At 37.9% G+C, this 20,297-nt stretch overlaps 1 long non-coding RNA gene across 1 annotated transcript; it reads left to right on the top strand.

The window, feature by feature from the left end:
- The first annotated feature begins 9,477 nt into the window (after window positions 1–9,477).
- Window positions 9,478–13,887, top strand: LOC111090566. Its single transcript, XR_005371857.1, has 2 exons — window positions 9,478–9,894; window positions 13,550–13,887. It is a non-coding gene; the product is annotated as an uncharacterized LOC111090566 (long non-coding RNA).
- The last annotated feature ends 6,410 nt before the right edge of the window (window positions 13,888–20,297 follow it).

Below are 20,297 nucleotides of genomic sequence, written 5' to 3'. Positions count from 1 at the left end.
GAAGCATACACTACCAGAAAATTATATTAACAATATATGCCAAGTCTGAGGAAATGTGAAATATCAAGAACCTAGCCAACCAAGAGGTTGATTAATTATAATGAAGTGTAGCACTCACAAGACTGTCTTGCAAATCCCACTGAAAAATGGAAACAAGGCAACTGAGATGAATAAAGAAGGCTTGCTAAAAGGATCAGTGGTGAATACTGAAAATATTAAATTATGGTAATAAGGCTAAGACAAACTAGAAATTATGAGTAAAGAATAGAAAGTAAGCAAAATAAATATGAGGACTTAAAATAACACAATATTAATAAAAACTGTTGAGGTGAAGATAGGAATTGTTAAATCACTATCAATCAATATTACCTGAAAGTTAAGTAAAAGTAATAAAAATTAAAAATAAATATAATAAATCAAATCTTCCTTTTTTATTTTATTTTTCTGAAACCAAGAGGCATCTTTTAAAATTAATATTTTGTGATAAAATGTTTATCTAAATTTCTGAACTGTCTCCAGTTTCAGTTATTTCAGCTATTTGTTTTCTGTTAATAATATCAAGTAAAATTAATTTTGGTAATTTTTATTTAAAATAAATACTAATAAAATTTAATTTAAAAATATAATTTAGTATGATCTCATGTTTGCAAAATTAATTACATGTAACCTTCCATTTATTCAATAAACAGACATCATTAATTGAGCACCTACCAAGTTCCAGCCACACTGTTCTTTGTATACACACACATAATATATATACGTATCAAGAGATATCTGGTATCATGTATTAATCAATATTAATATTAATGATAGTTATTTTCAAATGATAGAATTTGGAGTCTCCATTTTGTTCTATTTTTCCTTTCAAATTTGAATTATTTGTAAGGAATGGAAACCATTTTTGTAAAAACAACCAATTATCATAAAACATGGAGAAAGGAGGAAATAACATTTAATTTTTTTAACATTTAATTTTTTAAAACCAGCATAACATGTATCAAAACTTGAGCAAAAAATGCATCAAAATGTCATACATGCAAATTTCATTAATGAATATTTAAACAAAAACCTCAATTAAAATATAAGAAAAGGGAGTACAACAAAAGAGTAATATGCCACAAATACTTTATTCCCAGATGACAATCAATACTTACTCATCGGGATCCCTGGGTGGCGCAGCGGTTTGGCGCCTGCCTTTGGCCCAGGGCGCGATCCTGGAGACCCGGGATCGAATCCCACGTCAGGCTCCCGGTGCATGGAGCCTGCTTCTCCCTCTGCCTGTGTCTCTGCCTCTCTCTCTCTCTGTGTGACTATCATAAATAAATAAAAATTAAAAAAAAAAACTTACTCATCAAAGTTAAATTTAAAGATTTTAAATCATAAAATTTTCTTTTTTTTTTTAATTTTTATTTATTTATGATAGTCACAGAGAGAGAGAGAGGCGCAGAGACAGGCAGAGGGAGAAGCAGGCTCCATGCACCGGGAGCCCGACGTGGGATTCGATCCCGAGTCTCCAGGATCGCGCCCTGGGCCAAAGGCAGGCGCCAAACCGCTGCGCCACCCAGGGATCCCTCATAAAATTTTCTTGTTAGAAACTAAGACATTTTATAAAATGCATAACTGATTCCAAATATTAATGAATAATAACCTAGTAAGAGATAATATAATTTTTCAATCTAATAAAGCTAGAGGGAAATCAGGAAAGTAAGGTGTTCCAGAATCCAGGTGAAGAAACTGTTTCAGGAAGGGAGTGATCCACTGTTGAACATTGCCGAGATTCACATAAAACAAAAAAGGAAAAAGAATCACTGATGACACTCTGGTAAAAGCTCTTTTCTTGTCATGGTGAGGATAAAATTTTTATTGAAGTGTTCAAGCAAGAGAAAAGTGTCATCAGCAAGTATGGACAATCTTTGAAGAGTTTTACTATAAAAAGGAAGAGGAAAAAAGATGGTGTGAGGTCAAGGAAGGGATTGCTTGCTTGCCTGCTTGCTTGCTTGCTTGCTTGCTTGCTTGCTTGCTTGCTTGAAGATGGGATATATTCTAACATGCAAGGTGACTCCATAGAAAGGAGGAAAAAACTTGTATTTCCAGAGAGAGAGGGAACAGTTCCAAGAGCAGTATCAGAGAAGCAAGAGGCAGCTGGCCTTAGAAAAGAGCAAGGACAGTTCCTCCATAAAAAGTAAAGCAAAGGCAGAGCATAAAGTACAGATGCAGATAGGTCTGAAGATTTGATGCTGCAAAGGAAAGGGAGTTCTATGTTCATTGTTTTCTATGAAGTAAGAATCAGAATCATCAGTGAGAGTGAAAAATGGTGAGGGATGTTGAGGGGAGTAGGTAGGATGAAAGTAGACTTCTGAGATCATGGAAACATGATAGAGGAAGAAGAAAATAATTAAGATTGCTGGGCTGTGTTCAGGACCCACTTGGGATTCAAGATCATACATTCTAAGTTTAGGGCCAGTCACCATGAGTGAGTGCTGTCTCAGGCGTATCCAGCCCAGGGGCAGATGCAGAATGGGTAGATTACATTAAAGCAGGATTGGGCCTCTTCTGGGTGAGTACAGTAGTGAAGAAAGAGGCCTAGGAGTCAAGGGTTACACACCAAGAGTGACTGCAGTGACACATATGGGAGCTAGGTTGGATAAGAGAAGAGAGGACATTCTGGTGAGCACAGTATAACATATAGAGTTGCTGACCCACTGTGTTATATACCTTAAACTAATCTAACATTGTGTATAAGCTATACTCAAAAAACAATGAAATAAAATAAAATGTGCTTGAAATCTTACCTATAAGAGAAAAAGAGAGAGAAAAGAGGACAAGTTGAGGCAACAAATCATGAAAAATTCTGCAGTCGATGGATAAAAGGTCCTAATGTGGTCACAAATGGTTGTATTTGAGATTTTAGAATAAAATAGGACAAACAGGAGCCAGATGGTCAGAGAGTCGGATACTGAAAGCAGAGATTTTGAAGATAACAGTAAAGGAGTGGAGAAAAAGAACATTACAAGTGAGGAAGATAAGGTACTCAGAGGCCAGGATGATGGCTTTCCATCTCACTCAGTGCAAAATGCAAAGCCCGTATGGTGATCTGCAAGACCTTAAATGTTCTGTACACATCCCCCTTGAATACCCTGACTTTGTCTTCCACTATATTTCTTCTCATCACTCTATGAAACCATACTCACCTCCTTACTCTTCCTTAACCTTGCTAAGAATGTTCACATTTCATGTTCCTTTGCATTTGCTGCCTCTGCCCAGAATATTCTTCCCATGTTACCACCTCATCTAAAAAACTGCCCCACCACAACTCAACAGTTCCTATCCCCCTTCCCTGTTTTATTTTATTCCACTGCACTTAATCACATACCAACATATATATCTCTTACTTAGTTTTCTTGCTTACTCTCTCTATACCTGGAACCCCAAAGCTCCACGAGGGCAATGATCTGTGTCTTTTTGGTTGACTGCTACATCCCCAGCAACTAGAAGAATGCTCACAACATAGTATGCAATCAACAAATATGTATTGAGTGATTGAGAGAGAGAAAGAGATGAGTAAGGGAAAGAGTGAATGAAGAAATACATGGAGCTCTAAAAGCTTTGCTGAAATGGAGAAAGATATTATTATAGATATTATTCCAGAATAATATGATATACTTTATATAAAACATTACTAATCATCAGGGAAATGCAAATCAAAACCATAATGAGATATCACCTCACACCTGTCAGAATGGCTAAAATCAAAAACACAAAAACAACAGGTGTTGGCTAGGATGTAGAGAAGAAGGAACCCTTTTACACAGTTGGTGAGAACACAAACTCGTGCAGCCACTATGGAAGACAGTATGGAGGTTCCCCCCAAAATTAAAAATACAATTATCATATGATTCCACAACTAGGTATCTACCAAAAGAAAAAAAAAGAAAGAAAGAATTCAAAAACACATATGCACCCTTATGTTTATAGTACCATTGTTTACAATAGCCAAATTATGGAAGTAACCCAAGTATCCATTGATAGATGAATAAAGAAGATATATATATATATATATATCATATATATATATATATGATATATATATGTATATGCAATGGAGTATTACTCAGCTATAAAGAAGAATAAAATCTTGCCATTTGTGACAATATGAATGGATCTAGAGAGTATAATGCTAAATGAAGTAAGTCCGTCAGCGAAAGACAAATACCATATGATTTTGCTCATACATGGAATTTAAGAAACAAAATAAATGAACAAATTGAAAAAGAAATAAACAAGAATCAGACTCTTAACTATCAGAAAACAAACTGATGGTTACCAGAGAGGAAGTGCATGGGCGATGGGTAAAATAAGTAAAAGAGATTAAGAGGATACTTATCATGATGAGCACTGAGTAATGTATATAATTATTGAATCATTATATTGTACACCTGAAACTAACATAAAACTATATGTTAGTTACATTGGAATTTAAAAAATAAATATGATTTTTAAAAGTTTAACATCTATCAAAATATCCTTGGAAAAAAGTGTTCAAAAGTGAGGAAACTTCTAGATGACATACAAAGCAAAAACATACTAAGAATATTTAATTTTAGCTACTTCTCTCTCAGTCTTCATCCAACCCTCTGAGCCATTCCTTAAAAATAGTTCTCCCAAGAGTCTTGTGTAGTTTTAATAAAGCACACAAGTTCCACTGAGAATTAGAGCTACAAGCAAAATCCAAACTTAGAAGTTTTTTAATTTACTTCTTAAAGTATACATCCAAATAAATTTTAAAACTTCAACATTTATCTAAGTCATCCAGTTTAATATGGGGAGATAGCCCAGGAATATTCAAATACAGATTTATAAGCTTAAATCAATTCATGAATTTGTCCTAAAACTCAAGGCTGTTCCCAAGGAAGACAAAAATGGGGTAGGGCAGATTCCCAAATGGAAGATATGCAAGAGAGACCACAGGTTCCAAAATGAGGACTAATATCACTTATTTTCTGGCATTCTCAGAATTGCATGTATATTAAAGATTTAACCCAGATATTAAGAACAAAACGTAAAAACAACCTAAATCCTTCTCAGTAGACGAATGAACTGTGGATTTTTCATGCAGTGGAATGGGATACACTAGCTGAAAATGAAAGAATGAAAACAGCTCAAACAGAATTTTCCTCCTCTCATTCTGTTCTTCTTTCCTTCTCTTGCCTTCCTAGCCCTTTCTCTTCATCCTTCATCCCTTACCCTTCTCTTATTTTTCTGTCCTCACTCCTCCCTTCCCTTGCCTCTTTATGGTTCACTTCTCTTACACTCCTTTTTTGGAAAATTCAGGTTAAAAGTCATGAGTGACACCAAGCACACTTCCTGCCAGTGATAGGAATCCCATGGTTGCCTGGCATAGATCTAGTGTCAGAGCCTGAGTAGGGTGAGGAGACCCAGTAGGTTTCTATTAATCTTCAAATTCCATTCCAGAAGTCACTTCCTCCAGCAGGCCTTCCTCCATGACCCAAACCCAGGTGGAATTAATTTTTCCTCTTCTAAGCTCCCAAGATATTTGCGCATGCTTCTAATAATCAAATCTTATTATAACTGGTATTTAAACTGGTTCTTTCTTCTGCTAAAGGTGGATTATAACAATCGCCATACCTAATACATTACATTTTCTGATCCTATGATAACCTGAATTTGTAGAATGAAGTTGAATGAGAGCAGTGGCAGAGGAAGTATGGGTTCTGAATCTGGAACTGGAGAAATGGAACTCAAATGCAGGTAACATCTGGGATCATACTCCACAACACAGAACCTCAATTTTCTAATCTATAAAACATGAAAATACTGGAGCAGGAAGGCAATATTAGCTGCTTCCAGGTTGTTGAGAGGATGAAATAAAATAACTATAGGTGTAGTTAGCACAACATCGGCTTGGTAATCATTCAATAAACACACTGTAACGGTGTCTTTGCTGGGTACAGGCTGTGATTTTGGAATCATTCAGTTGTGTGGAGCTAGGTAATACCTTCCTCTTCCCACCTCTGTTTTATTTACATCCATTAGGTTCACACAGGATGAGGCTCCTTCTAGGGAAAGAACTCCTGTGGTACCTACAACAATTTAACTGGAAAAAATTGATGAAAGGAAGAGGAGAAGTGGCAGAAACCAAACTGTGAGAAGAGGAACCATCAAGACTGGAAAGACAGAGTACTCCATGGGGTGGAATGTGTCAAATTGTCCAAATTGTCACTCACATAATTACATAGAATTCAATATACATTCTCAAGTTACTGATATTTCCAGGCAAATATTTGCCCACCAGACCCTGTGCCCTCAGTGGAGATTCACTGTACCAGACAGCCTCAGTGGTAGAGCCTAGGTTCAGGAGGAAGCTGTGACCTGATTATAGGACATGACTAGCACCTGAGCTTTCCATCCCACGCACCCAGAACATTAGCAGATCCTCTGGAAAGACTGAAATTGTAACTATACCCAAAATAGGCACCCCATCAAGCTTTCTAACTCCTTAAAGCTAAGTAACCTGCTGTAACTAACCCTAAGTGACCAGAAAGAGGTGTCTGTTCCCCTATAGTGTCAGGAACAGTCCATCGGTTCTAATCAACCAAACTGACTCTGGCTGTCTTAGCCATAGAAGGAAAGCTGATGCACTTAAATCCAGGAAGGACGAAAAGCAGAATAGCCCCCAGGACCACTGTCAAAATCTCATAGTCTCCCTGAGGCAATACTGTTGGAATAACAATTTGCTTCCAAAGATGTGTCCCTTTAATCACAGTGCAAATATCCTGGAGACTGAGTCATCTCATCCTAGCTTGGGTTAAGAAGACACCTGTGGGCCATGTGTGCACAAGGCACTGTGATTAAGAACCCCACTGGAACACACAGAAGAGGGAGGGTAGGCTCCCAAGGGGAAGGTGAGATGAAGAGAATGAGAAGCTGGATAAGCATGAATAACAGCCTACTACAAGCTTGCTGTTCTCAGCCAGAGTACTGCAGCAGTATTAGGGCCAAGGCAGCGTGTGGCTGGGCCCCTGGGGGGGCATCCACTCCAGGAGAAGGGATCATCAAGCAGCATGGTGGCTGCAGGGGAACACCAATCTAGCTAGGGCAGAGCAACAACATCTCCTCACACTGCAGGCGTCTTGGCAGCAACAGCAGTCTAGTAGCAGAAGGGAGCAAAAAGGCTGGTTTGTGAGAACACAGAAGACCCCATCTGAGAACTTCCAAGAAGTACATAAAAAATGGAAAGAATTAAAAGTAGGCTGAATGAATTTTACCCATCAGGGGAGAGCAAATGAAATGTAGAAACTACTGTTGATCTTTGATTAGGAAAACTTCAAGTGACCCTTAGTTATTTTCTGTTCTTCAAGAACAGATAGAAAAAGGAACTAGATTCCAATGTCATGCTTACATGTAAGTCTCTTAAAATAGGGCACTGCTGCTAATAACAAGTAGATGGCAGTTCTCCCTCCCCAACAGACGCAGTCACAGAAGAATGACTAACTCCATGAACAGAACTGCCACACACAGTCTCCCTACTAACTGAAAAATCAGGTAATTTTCAAATTCAAAATCCTTCCTCACCCATATTTTATATGGATATGATTTTTCAAAGACATACCATGCCCGTAAGTCAACCAAAAGGATAAAAGGGGTGGATCCTGCCATGAATCACAGAGTGATGTCACATCCTTGTTTCTCTCCAGCCATGTCCCTATACATGCACAACAAACACTCTGTGCCTGTCAGATCTAGTCAAAATGAACAACAGCTAGAGAATGACTAAGGGGAAAAAAAAAACACTTAAAAATTGCAAAACCTACAAATAGGGAATGAATGAAAAGTTGTCACACATGCTCATGTACATAACAACATACATGCACTCAGTTTGTCTAAGTCATGGGTATATTTTTCACCAGGTTAGGAGATGATGAAATAAACATCAACTTCAGATCTTTTTTAAAATTTGGTTAACTTAACTTTCCCCATCTGGCTACCCGGAACCCTCTTGATGACTCAAGGTCTGTGGCTGACCCCTAAAACAGCCCTCAAAGGGCAAGCCCCAATTCACTGCAAACTCTAAGGAAGCCCTGCAGGAAGAAGGCTTCCCTCCACATTTTATTCAAGTCCTGACTTCTTTATACAAAGTATAATAAATAAAATTCTCATATTGCAGATGAGAGATGGCTCCAAAAGAGCCACTGGCAAATGAATGATCCATTGCTTCTTACATCTGGGTAAACCATTTAGAGAACCTGCTAAAATTATTCATGAAACCAGTCTTTTTTTTTTTTTTTTTTTTTTTTTTAATGATAGTCACAGAGAGAGAAAGAGAGAGAGGCAGAGACACAGGCAGAGGGAGAAGCAGGCTCCATGCACCGGGAGCCCGACATGGGATTCGATCGCGGGTCTCCAGGATCGCGCCCTGGGTCGAAGGCAGGCGCAAAACCGCTGCGCCACCCAGGGATCCCCATGAAACCAGTCTTATACCAAAGTCTTATCAAATGTAAGAGCATTTAAAAACTTGTGAGTCCTGTTCAATATTAGTTCCATGTTACTAAAAGGAGCACATTAATTTCTAAGAATATTCTTCCATTTGATCCTGACATTACTTAATTAGGAATCTTTTGCATAGATGAAGGCCTTATATTCTACTTCACCTCCATATTTGGGTTTCACTGTACACAAACTTAGCTTCTATGTTTAGGGCAGCTAAATATTCTCCATAAGATTATCTCTGTCGATCAGAATTTAATTTCTCCAGACATTAAGAAAATTATGGCTTTCACCATGAATACTTATGAAGGTTCTGTTCTCAGGCCTTCTGGGTATCACCCTCCAAAACCCTTGAGAGATCAAGGAAAGGTGAGCTCAAAGAGGAAAATTAGAATGTAAATCACACAAAAGCCTAAGGGGTCCTTCACTGAGAGGAAAAAAAAAAATGACTAACAAATTATCATGTCCATAAGTTCTGAAAAATTAAAAAGTTAACAAATAATGAAAATATTGTACATATGTTTTATATTGTGTTGCATCTTATTTCTATGGCTCTGAGTGTGAAGCAACTTTAGGATACTATCTTCAATAAAAGTACATTTTGCCGATGAAAGCACTAATAACATATGTATTTAAAAAGCAACATTTCATAAGAAACATGTGGTTCCATTAGGAGTAGCACATTCTTTGAGTCCTTTATGTTTTACAGCAGGATTCTGAAATGCCTTTATGATTGTGGGGCTGTTTCCTTTCCTGCTTGTAGTTTCACCAAATAAGGCTTCACTGTCTCATAATTATTACTCAGAGGTCTGATGGACTCACATGGACTTTGTTGGATTCTAACACACAAATAAGAATCTCATTTTAAAGTCGTCAATAAATCCAAATACAAAATTTTGCATTGTACACTAGAAAAATACCTTTTTACAAAAGAATACAAAAGAGACAAAGGTTGCTAGGCAACCACCAGGCACAAGCTTTAGCTTTCAAGGTAACAAAGAGACTACTGTACTTCCACCACCTGAAGGTCCTTGCTCAAAGCAACAAAAGAAAACTGACAGTAAGGAGTTGGAACATAACCCAGAACCACCGCCATTCTCCAAAATCATATTGGAACATGTTTTATTGATTTTAATATGTTGACTTAACAACATAAGTAAAAGAAACATTATTTGGATTGTATCCAACTTTAAAAATTCAACTGGCATCTGCTGCATGACTCTGGCCCTTATCTTCTGTGCACTCTAAAAGATATCCTACACACAAGCTTGTCTTTAAACGAGGTCAAGAGTAGGGAAAAACACCTCTGAAGGAACTCTGCCATTGGTGGCTTCAACCTGGTCTTTTCTCTTCAGTGTACTCCAGACTCCCAAACGTCTAATATCTGAGGTTGGTTTTATAAGTTTAAACTGCTTCAATAATCTAGTAATATCTTGGTGAGAATGAATCCAAGTACTAGGTGTCCTATAATGTTTGTGCCACTTGAAAGAGCCTAAAGAGGAACTCTCAAAGGGTTGAATTTCAGACAGAGCAGCTCCTGAGTGAGAACAGCTCACCAGACCACCACCCATTACTCTGTGACAAGCCTAGTGCTGAAGGCTAAAGGATTGCAATCCTTTTGACCTATGGTGCAGAAGAGTACATAGTATGGAGGCAAGCTGCCGGCCTTCAGTCCTGGCTCTACACTTACAAGCCTTATGGCCTTAGACAAGATGCTTATTCCCTCATTTGCAAAAAGGTGAGAAAGACATTACCTATCATCCAGCAGTCAAGTATTAACTGAAATAACATATGCAAAACCTTTACGTAGTTGCTGATATGTGATATGTGCACAAGAGTTTATATTTTTGTTTATATGTTTAATATTTTATTTAAATTCAATTTGTCAAAATATAGTATAACACCCAGTGCTCATCCCACCAAGTGCCCTCCTTGGTGCCCTCACTCAGTCACCCCATCCTCCCACCCTCCTCCCCTTCTGCAACCCTTTGTTTCCCGTAGTTAGGAGTAACATGGTTTGTCTTCCTCTCTAATTTTTCCACACCCAGTTTCCCTCCTTTCTCTCATAGTTCCTTTCACTATTTCTTATATTCCACTTATGAATGAAACCATAGGATAACTGTCTTTCTCAGACTGACTTATTTCATTCAGCATAGTACCCTCCAGTTCCAACCACGTCAAAGAAAATAGAATTTATATTATTGATATTACTTAATGTCAATGCCTTCAATATTATGAAGGTCAATAGTAAATGCTGCTCCATCTCACTGATTTAACAAAATACTCTCTGGGTACTTTAACTAAATATCCACTGTCAGAATATTTTGTTCCATCATATAGCATAATATCGGAATGAATGATGTGGGGCAAGAACACAGAAGTGGCACTAGATGGATGTGATTAAAGAACATTAAACATACACCTGTCCCTTTCATCATCCTGCATCATCTGGGGCCATGATATTATGGCAGTGGTGATACAGATAAATGGTCCCCAAAAGAGGATGGGGACCTCTATATAGATCTTAGTCTTGAGTTCCTTGCATTTATATGAATCAGGCTACATGGAATTCTGTACACTTAGGTCACCATAGAATTTCAGATCTTTGGGCTACTATCTAAAGGAAGAATACCCGTAAAACCATAAGGAAATTTCCATTTACAGAAAATCAAGAACTACACTGGAGCTGGCTCGGCCACTTATACGTCATTAAGTCCACCTAGTGCTGCCTTCTGTGCCCTCTGGCCTAATTCAAGCTGCTTTCTTGTGTACTGACAGCTTCTGTTTCCTGACGTTAGCTTCCATATGCTTCACGATGGCCTCACTGGTCCCTCCTTCACAATGACTTTCACTCTCATCCATGGATAAGGACGATGCACGTTGTGTTACTTACTCAAAATCCCAAAACAGAGATTCTAGCTGATAGCAAAAAGGTGAAAAGGGCTGTAACAGACAAATACTGCAATATGCTCCCCCAGAGCCTCTTTGGAAATACAGGGATTTCTCCCCTAGCCACTGGGAGTGCTGCTGCCAGACAGTCCCCAACTGTCAGCCCTCACAGGGAACTGCCTCAGCTGCCCCACCCAGGGCAGTGTCCCCTTCCTGGGCAGCTGGGACTTATGAATAGAGAGGATAGTGGCTTAGTCCTCTTGTCCCAACTTGGAACATTTCTGAAGATTCATTCTAGCTTCAAAACTTTCTACAGGAGCACCTGGGTGGCCTCAGTGGTTGAGTATCTGCCTTTGGCTCAGGTCATGATCCCAGGGTCCTGGGATCAAGTGTCACATCAGGCTTCTTACAGGGAACCTGCTTCTTCCTCTGCCTGTGTCTCTGCCTCTCATTGTCTCTCGTGAATAAATAAATAAAATCTTCAAAAACAAAAAAAACCCCTTTACGGTATCTGCTAAGCCCTGCACTGAGACTGTAGCACCATTCAACTGCTCCCTCTGCCCACTCTTGCTTGCTTCCTTCCCCTGTCCTCCTCCCCTGCCCCTTGTTGATCTTGAGAGCTCTCTTGGAGAACATTCTTACCCACTGATCTCCACCTCAGAGTGCTTTGTGGGAAACCAGGCAGTGACAGGAGCATACTCAGACTTTGCACACACCATATCTTCAAGCCAAGCCATATAGGTTGTCACCAGCCAGCCAAAATACTGTTTGCCCTAGATTAAGCACTCATTCCTGATCCAGTAAGCTGTGACCCAAAGGCCAGGAAGATAAGGTTGTGTGGTAGAAAACACCACTTTCAGAGCAGCAGAAACTCTGGGCTAAGTGGAAGGTTTGACAGCTCTTACATTCTCTTATCAATCCCAGGCTGGATGCATAGGTTTGTCCTGTTCTTCCCAAAATCCACAGAATTCAGTCTGATTTCTTTTTTCTTTATAGTTATCACTGCTTCCTCTGCCTCCTGGAGATCCCTGCCTACGCAAGAATGTCTGGAATGAAAACATCTCCACTTTACTGCTATCTAAAAACATTCCCCTTTGAGTTGGAGGGGTTTCCTGCAAATCCTGACAGGAAAACAGAAAGGAGATATGTGAAACAGCAAACATAATTAATACATTAAGAAGAGTTGTTAAAGAGATTTTTAGAAATTCAAGCTTGTGTTATTGCACTAATTAAGGACACTCCGTGATACTTCTTATAAAATTTTAAAAATCCCTTCCTCCTCACATTAGTAATGACTATATCTTTGTTAAGAAAAAAGACTTATTCATTTTGTTTAAAATTATGTGTGCTCATTATAAATTAAAGTAACACGACAAAGAAAAAAATTGTCCAAAGTCCTACTGCCCATAAATAACCATAATTAACATTATGTGAGATATTATTCTAGTTGTCTATCTATTCATATATCCAGAAAAATAGATTAACTTTCATTAAAATGGAATTACAATATGCATGCTATTTCAAACTTAAAGTTTCATTTTTAATTTTATCTAACCAAAAAAAATGAAAATGAGGTAAAACTGAAATAATCCTTGAGTATGAAATGCTTCATACTTTTTGGGAATAAGAAGTATTCCCAAAAAGATCACTCTTAGGCCAAAAGATTATGAGGGGCACCTGGGTGGTTCAGCCAGTTAAGTATCTGTCTTTGGCTCCTGTCATGATCCCAGGGTCTTAGGATTGAGCCCCGCATCACTGGGTTCCCGGCTCTAGGGAAATTTAGCTTCTCCCTCTCCCTCTGCCGGCCACTCCCCCTGCTTGTGTTCTGGTGTAGTCAAATAAATAAATAAATAAAATCTTTTTTTAAAAAGTGATTATGAAAGCTTTAAGCTGAAATAATTTCAACTACATATTTCAACTTTAGATGCTTCCCATGGAACCATGTCCTGCCATAAAAAGAGGAGGGCTGAAGCAGACCACATTACCTTCTCTCTCCCTCCTCATTTCCTGATTCAGATTCTATCACCATATTATCACGTGTGGCAAAAACTGCTGCTTCTTCCCCAATCTCTATTTCTCCCTCTTTTCAATTATAAGTTTGAGTTGAGCACAAGACATCCCTGCTAAAGACAACATTTCTCTTCCTCCTTTACAGGCAGTTGTGGCCATCTGACAAAATTCTGGGCAAGAAAATACTGGAGAAGTAATGTATGCAACTTCTACGCCATGCCTTTGACGGAGAAGGAGCAGGCCCTTGCCTAGATCCCTTTCCCATCTCTCCACAGGCTAGAATACAGACATGACGCTGATGGCTGGAACTTTTATGTGAGAATATGAAATGAAAGCCACATGCTGATGACGGGCAGAACAATAAAGCAGTAGAAGCCTGGGTCCCAATACCCTCAGCCTCCAAACCAGCCCCAGACTATCTACCCAGGCTTTTACTTGAGGATGAAATACATTTCTACTTCATTAAAGCCAATTCGTTTTTTAGGTTTCTTTTTATAGCATCCTAACTGCATTCTAGCTAATATCTCAACTAATCCATCAATAGACTATACATTTATTGTCTACTCTAAAACCATAATTCCCAGAGTTAGTTTTTCTTAGTTCCATATTCAAAGCCATTCAAAGTTCACAGCAAGTCCCTTTTACCAGGATATCTCCATTCCTGAATCCTGGGACCTCTCTTTCTCTCTTTGTTTTTATTTGGTTTGTCAGTAGTACATTAGTTTCCTATTGCTACTATAACAAATTACCATACATGAAAACAAACACGAAATCCCAACACGAACTTATCTTGCAGTCCTCTATGTCATAAGTGCAAAATAGATCTCACTGGGCTAAAGTCAAGGTGTTGGCAGGGCTATGTTCCCTTTGAAGGCTCCAGGAGAGAATCTGTCTCGTTGCCTTTTCCAGCCTCTAAAGACTGTTTGCATTCCTTAGTTCATGGCCCCTCTTCCATCCTCAAAGCCTACAATATAGTTCTTCAAATATCTCTCTGATCCTGACCTTCTTGCTTCCCTCTCTTCCTTATAAGAAAAGTTGTGCTCACATTGGGACCATTAGTAATCCAAAAAGGTTCCTCCTCTCAAGATCCCTAACTTAACTGCATCTACAAAATCCCTTTTGGGGACTTTGAGGATTAGGACATGGACATCTGGGGAGAAGGTACATCATTTTGCCTTCCACATATGGTTTTGTTTTATACTCTTTCTTTTATCTGACCAAGTGGTTTTTATCTAGAAAGGGTTCATGAGTGCTTCATTGCCTAAAGTATATGCTACATTATTGAGAATGTATCTTTCCTTTCTACTTGAAAAATTTTGTTTGAAAGTTTTATTAGATCACCACTTTTTCCAACATGGTATTTATTTCTATAGTAAAAACTTGAAGGCAGCATGTCATTTTTCTCTTTGTATGTGATATTCTTTTTCTGACTCAATGCCTTAAGAATTCTCTCTTCATCCATGAAGTTCAACCTAATCAGGCTATGACTAGATGTTGATTGCTTTTTATTATTTTTGCTAGGATACAATAACCTTGTCCAATTTACTCCTTCAGTTCTTTATTTCACAGAAATTTTCTTTTCTTATATCAATTTCTGAATACATTTTTAGTTCCATTTGTGAAATTATATACCAGGGTCATCAGCAATCTTTGCATTGGATTGATTGCCTTTGTCTCTCTTTCACATCTATTACTTTATATTTAATTACTTAAACATCTTATTCTTTTTTATCTGCATTCATTATGGCTATGTCAAGCCTTTTGTCTACATCAGTATTTTCATTTTCACCTATGCTAGTCTGTTCCCTGATACTTTATTATTTCTGTGATGTCTTACAGATGTCTTAGTTTGGTCCTCAATCTGTTTTATTTGCTCTAGAGCCACCTCGCTATATTATCTATTATCTCTTCCCTGAGATGTCACATGTCTGTCATTTTTGCTACATTGCAAGTAACAGAGAGAATTTGTGGGAATTTCTTTTGTTCTGGGTCATTTCCCAGACTGGAATCATAGTTTCTTTTCTGTTTTTGTTCATGTCTGCTTTTATTGTTGCCAAAGTATGGAAGTATGTCTTCACAATTGCACTGTCATTTCTTCTCATGCTTTTCATACTTGATCTGAGCTGCTTTATCCCAATACTTTTTCTGAGATGTAATGTGGATGATTGTTTGCTTTCTCCTCTCAGCTACAATTTGAAGGCTGAATATCTCATATTCAATCATAGACTGAGTCACAGCAGGTGGGGATGAGTTAAAAAGATGGCAAATACCACAAAATCATGGAATAAAGAATTTTAGTTAATAATTATCTACACACTTCTATAATGCTTTTTTCCTTACATTTTGGCCAAAATTTTTCATTTACCCCTTAATATGACCACAATTTTGTAAAAATCACTTTTTTTGGAGAGGCTAGAAAGATAATCTAGTCTCTGCTAACATATTCATCAAAATTTGCATCTATTATGGATAGTTTTATTATGGAGAATTTCTTTTATCTTCACAACTCATACTTCATAATATATAAATTTGGGGAAATATTATCAAATTGGAGATTCTCTATCAAAGAGAAAAATTTTTTCCAACTTCTGGCTTCAGTTCCAAATTTTTCATACCTTGTTTCTCCAGTAGCACTCACATATTTCCAGTGAGTGCCAGATGCCAGGGATACTTTCATATCATTACTCAGTCTCTGGCTTTGCAGTTGCTTGCTTAAAGTGACTCCAGTTGGACTTGCAAAGCACAAGGTAGAAGTATTTCTGGAGGCAATTTATATGCTGGTCCAGCTAACAATAACTTAATATTCATTAATAGAATTGCAAATCTCTTAAATATATCTCACTAATTTAATATAGCTATATCCCCAGCTCAACTTACCCTTAGTTAATTCACAAAAAATACCACTGGCCACTCTATTGTCACCCAACACAAGGAGAAGTCATAATAGAAAAAAAAATAGCTCTTAACTGACTACAGTCAAAATAATTTTCTTTTGCAAATTTTACAAAAACACAAGATAATGTGAGAATAGTATGCTAGAGCCCTCCTGTATCATTTCAAAGAATTTATACAGATGAGAGACTCTGAATCTTAAGCTTTATTATATTCAATGTATATGTATCTTTAAATGAATGGATATCTTCAGGTTTTAGACAGTCTCTTCAATTCATGTGAAAACCTGGATCCTTCCCTTCTTCGTGTTTCTTCCACTTACTCTTCTCTCCTCATTCCAATACTTCCCATCAGACAAAGGAAAAGATAAATCCACTCAGTTGTCTTCTTTCATATTTAAAGGTAATAGACATCGCTGCTGTAATGTGATTATATGTTCCTGATAAACTTTATTTTCTGTAAAATTATGCACTAAAAATTGGAGAGTTTATGGGGAAAAATACATTTGGAACACTTCACTCAAAACCTGTGCAACTTTGTTAACACAAAAATACTAGCCACAGTTAAATATCCTACTGGCATTTGTTAAGTGACAATTCTTCTTGGATCCTTTACTTTTTTTACACAGCCTATGCTTCCTAAGCAAAGATCAGGGATAAACTTTTGTTTAGGGATGATTGCATAGCAAATCTAAAAGAGAGAACATCTCCTTCCCCAAAGATATTCCACAGTAGTAAAGTCTCTTTCTCTTCCCTAAGGACACATGCTTGTGTTACAAGGATAAGAGTAATAGCTTTCCAGAAAAGAGGACAGGCAGGTCATTAGCAACCCTGATAAAAGCTCAAAGTCTCCTAAATTTGGGATTTGTTTCCTGTGATGAAAACCCACTATATGTATAGGCAGTATCCAGCCTTCATTTGCATCTCCCTATGGGAAATGGGGTTGGGAAATTAATGCAAGATGGTACTCCAACTATTTTCACTGAGTAATAAACCATCTGTGTCTCTGACCTAAGGGTTTAATGTTCTTCTGTATATGTGTATGTGTCTTATGTATACATAAGACACACACACACATACATACATGCATCCTGTGGCAAGCTAACTTGCTAGCCTCCAAGTAGGATAAAACCTTAGATCCTTCACAGTTTTTGGTTTAAAAGCATTTGCATCCAACATCATAATTGTTCCTTAAATCTTGGGAATTTCTCTTAGCCTTTAAGATCTGAGTCCTTAAGATACCAATTTCATCAAAATTTAAAATTTAATCCAGGTTATAGCCTTTTGCAATAATCCATTTTAACACAGAAAATAACATCCTTATAGCTTCTTCTTCATCTGAAGAATCTACTACAGATTTAACAAAGGCCTTCATGTTTAGGAAATGCAATTCTTGAAGCCACTAACCTCACTACTATTTGTACTCAAAGAAGACACATTTGTAAGATATGAAACTTTTTTATAGGGTTTTTATGTATCACCTAGGTTTCCTCTTTAAATGTGAAAAAGTCTGCCCCTGATCATTTCAAACAATTAATAGGATGGGGGAGGGAACCCAAAACTTTTTTCATCATTCTATGCTAACAAATTCACATTGAAAAAAACATGTCTTATAAAAGAGAACACACATTAGGAAAAATTCTCAGGGTCTACTTTTGTTTTGTTGTTTTGTTTTAACCTACTGGTTTAACCTAAGGGGCATCAGGTCTAGTTTATGAGCTACACCCTACTGCTTCCGAGCATTCTTCCATCTTTTTTAGCCACCACTTCTCATATTATTACTTTGCTCTCCTTTCCTTGTTTGGTTCCTACTTGGTTTGGGGTGGGGGGGGACTGGTGGAGGAGGAGGTGATAGTATTTGTTTGATGTAATTCGCTGATGCTTCAAAAATAAGTTTTGGGGATGCCTGGGTGGCTCAGCGGTTAAGCGTCTGCCTTCGGCCCAAGGCGTGATACTGAAGTCCCAGGGATCGGGTCCCACATGGGGCTCCCTGCGTGGAGCCTGCTTCTTTCTCTGCCGTCTCTGCCTCTCTTTCTGTATGTCTCTCATGAATAAATAAATTAAATTTTTAAAAAAGACAAATAAATTTTTTGTACTAGGCATGACACAGCATAGTGCAACATGAATAACAAGCTAACAAGTAAGACACCTCCCTTGTAGTCTAGTTTTCTGCCAAGAAATAACTAGATAGTCTTAAGAACACTATGTTCAGAAGTCCATCTGGAGTATAAGGGAATGGATTTAAAAATCTTTTTGTGTGTGTGGTAAGAACACTTAACATGAGATCTACCCCCCTAGGCCATTTTTAAGTGTACAACACAGTATTGTGGACTACAGGTACAATGTTAAATATCTCCTAAGTTTCTTACAGTTTACAAAGTCTGTAATTCACAGAAAAATGATGTGTATATATATATTTCCTGTTCCTCCCAATAAGAACCAAGAAAAACCCTGGACATTATAAAACAAATATAAGAAGGCTCTGAAAGGTGAAAAGAAGTAGGCAAATCTCATGATCTGAGGAACAATTTGGTAGTGAGCATCTTGAGTTTTCTCCTTTTAGCCACACAGACTGGGTACTGAGAAGCCAGCAACTCAGAAATGCCAAAGGGAACAAACAAAAAATAGCCCCAAAAGATCAGAAGAGAAGCAGTCTACCAAACATAACTTTTAGACAATAACTATTCTACAGTAACCACACACACACACACACACACACACACACACACACACATGACCTGTGGCCCCACCCCCATCATGCCAGCAAAGTCTGAGTGGCAGTCTAGACTTCTGCCCTCAAAAGGATGGAACAAAGCCAATACTCAATATTCTTCCAGGGTGGTATCAAAAAAAGGCACAGTAGGAAAGTGAGGCTTTCATCCTTACCAGGTGTAATGAGAACCTCTCCCATGGTGTCAGGGAAGCCTAGACTTTCATCACCACTTGGAAATAATAAAGTATCCCTCTCCTTCCCCAGTGAGGTAGTGTCAGACTGGGCCTAGTGGGGGGTCAAGAGTTTCTTCACTGCACAATGGTAAGGAAACCATATCCCCAAAGTCCCATTGTGTCAGTGGGAAGCAGTAGTAAGGCAACCCTCCTCCTCCCAGCCAGGGAGATAAAAGTAGAGACCTATTAAGGAGCTGGAACTCCTATCCCACCCAGCAGTGATGAAGAGTCCCCCATCTCAGGTGTCAACAGAGGTTAAGTGAGGAAGCTAGACTTCTACTCTTTCCTGGCAGTAATGAGATGGTGTCCTCTACCCCCTTCCCTACCAGAGCAATATCAGAGAAGTCAGCTAAAATAGAAAGTTTAAATAATTTCCAGAGTCTTACATGATATAACCCAAAATATCTAGGTTACAATAAAAAATCATACATCATAACAAGAACCAGCAAGATGTCAAACTTAATTTAAAAACACAACCAACAAATGCCAACCCCAAGATGACAGGAGTGTTAAAATTATCTGACAAAGATTTTAGAGCAGCTTTCTTAAAAATACCTCAACAAGCAATTATAAGAAATTACTCGAAAAAATATTTCAAATATAAAGTCTCGCAAAGGATTGGGAGATATACAAAAGAAATGATTGGAAATTTTAAAACTGAAAAATTCAATAACCAAAAGAAAAAAATCAATGAGTTGGACTCAACAGCAGGAGGACAGAGGAAAGAATCAGTGAGCTTAAAGTCAAACAATAGAAATTACCCAATCTAAACAAAAGAGAAAATATAGACTAAACCAAAATAAATAAACAGAGCATAGGGACCCTTGGGACTTTAAAAAAATCTAATATTCTAATATTCGTGTCATCAGAGTAGAAGGAAAGGAGAAAGAGGATGGAACTGAAAAGTATTTACAGAAATAATGAATAAAAACTCCCCAAACGATAGAAACCTACATATTCAAGAAGAGCTGAGTGACCCACAAACAGAATATATGAAAAGAAATCCACACAAAGACACATCATAGTCAAACTTCTGAAAATTAAAATAAGTTTTGA

This window comes from Canis lupus, chromosome 17 (assembly GCF_011100685.1).
Source record: "Canis lupus familiaris isolate Mischka breed German Shepherd chromosome 17, alternate assembly UU_Cfam_GSD_1.0, whole genome shotgun sequence".
Taxonomy (NCBI): Eukaryota; Metazoa; Chordata; class Mammalia; order Carnivora; family Canidae; genus Canis; species Canis lupus.
Note: the sequence above shows the minus strand (reverse complement) of the source record. Positions and strands in the feature narration are given on the sequence as shown.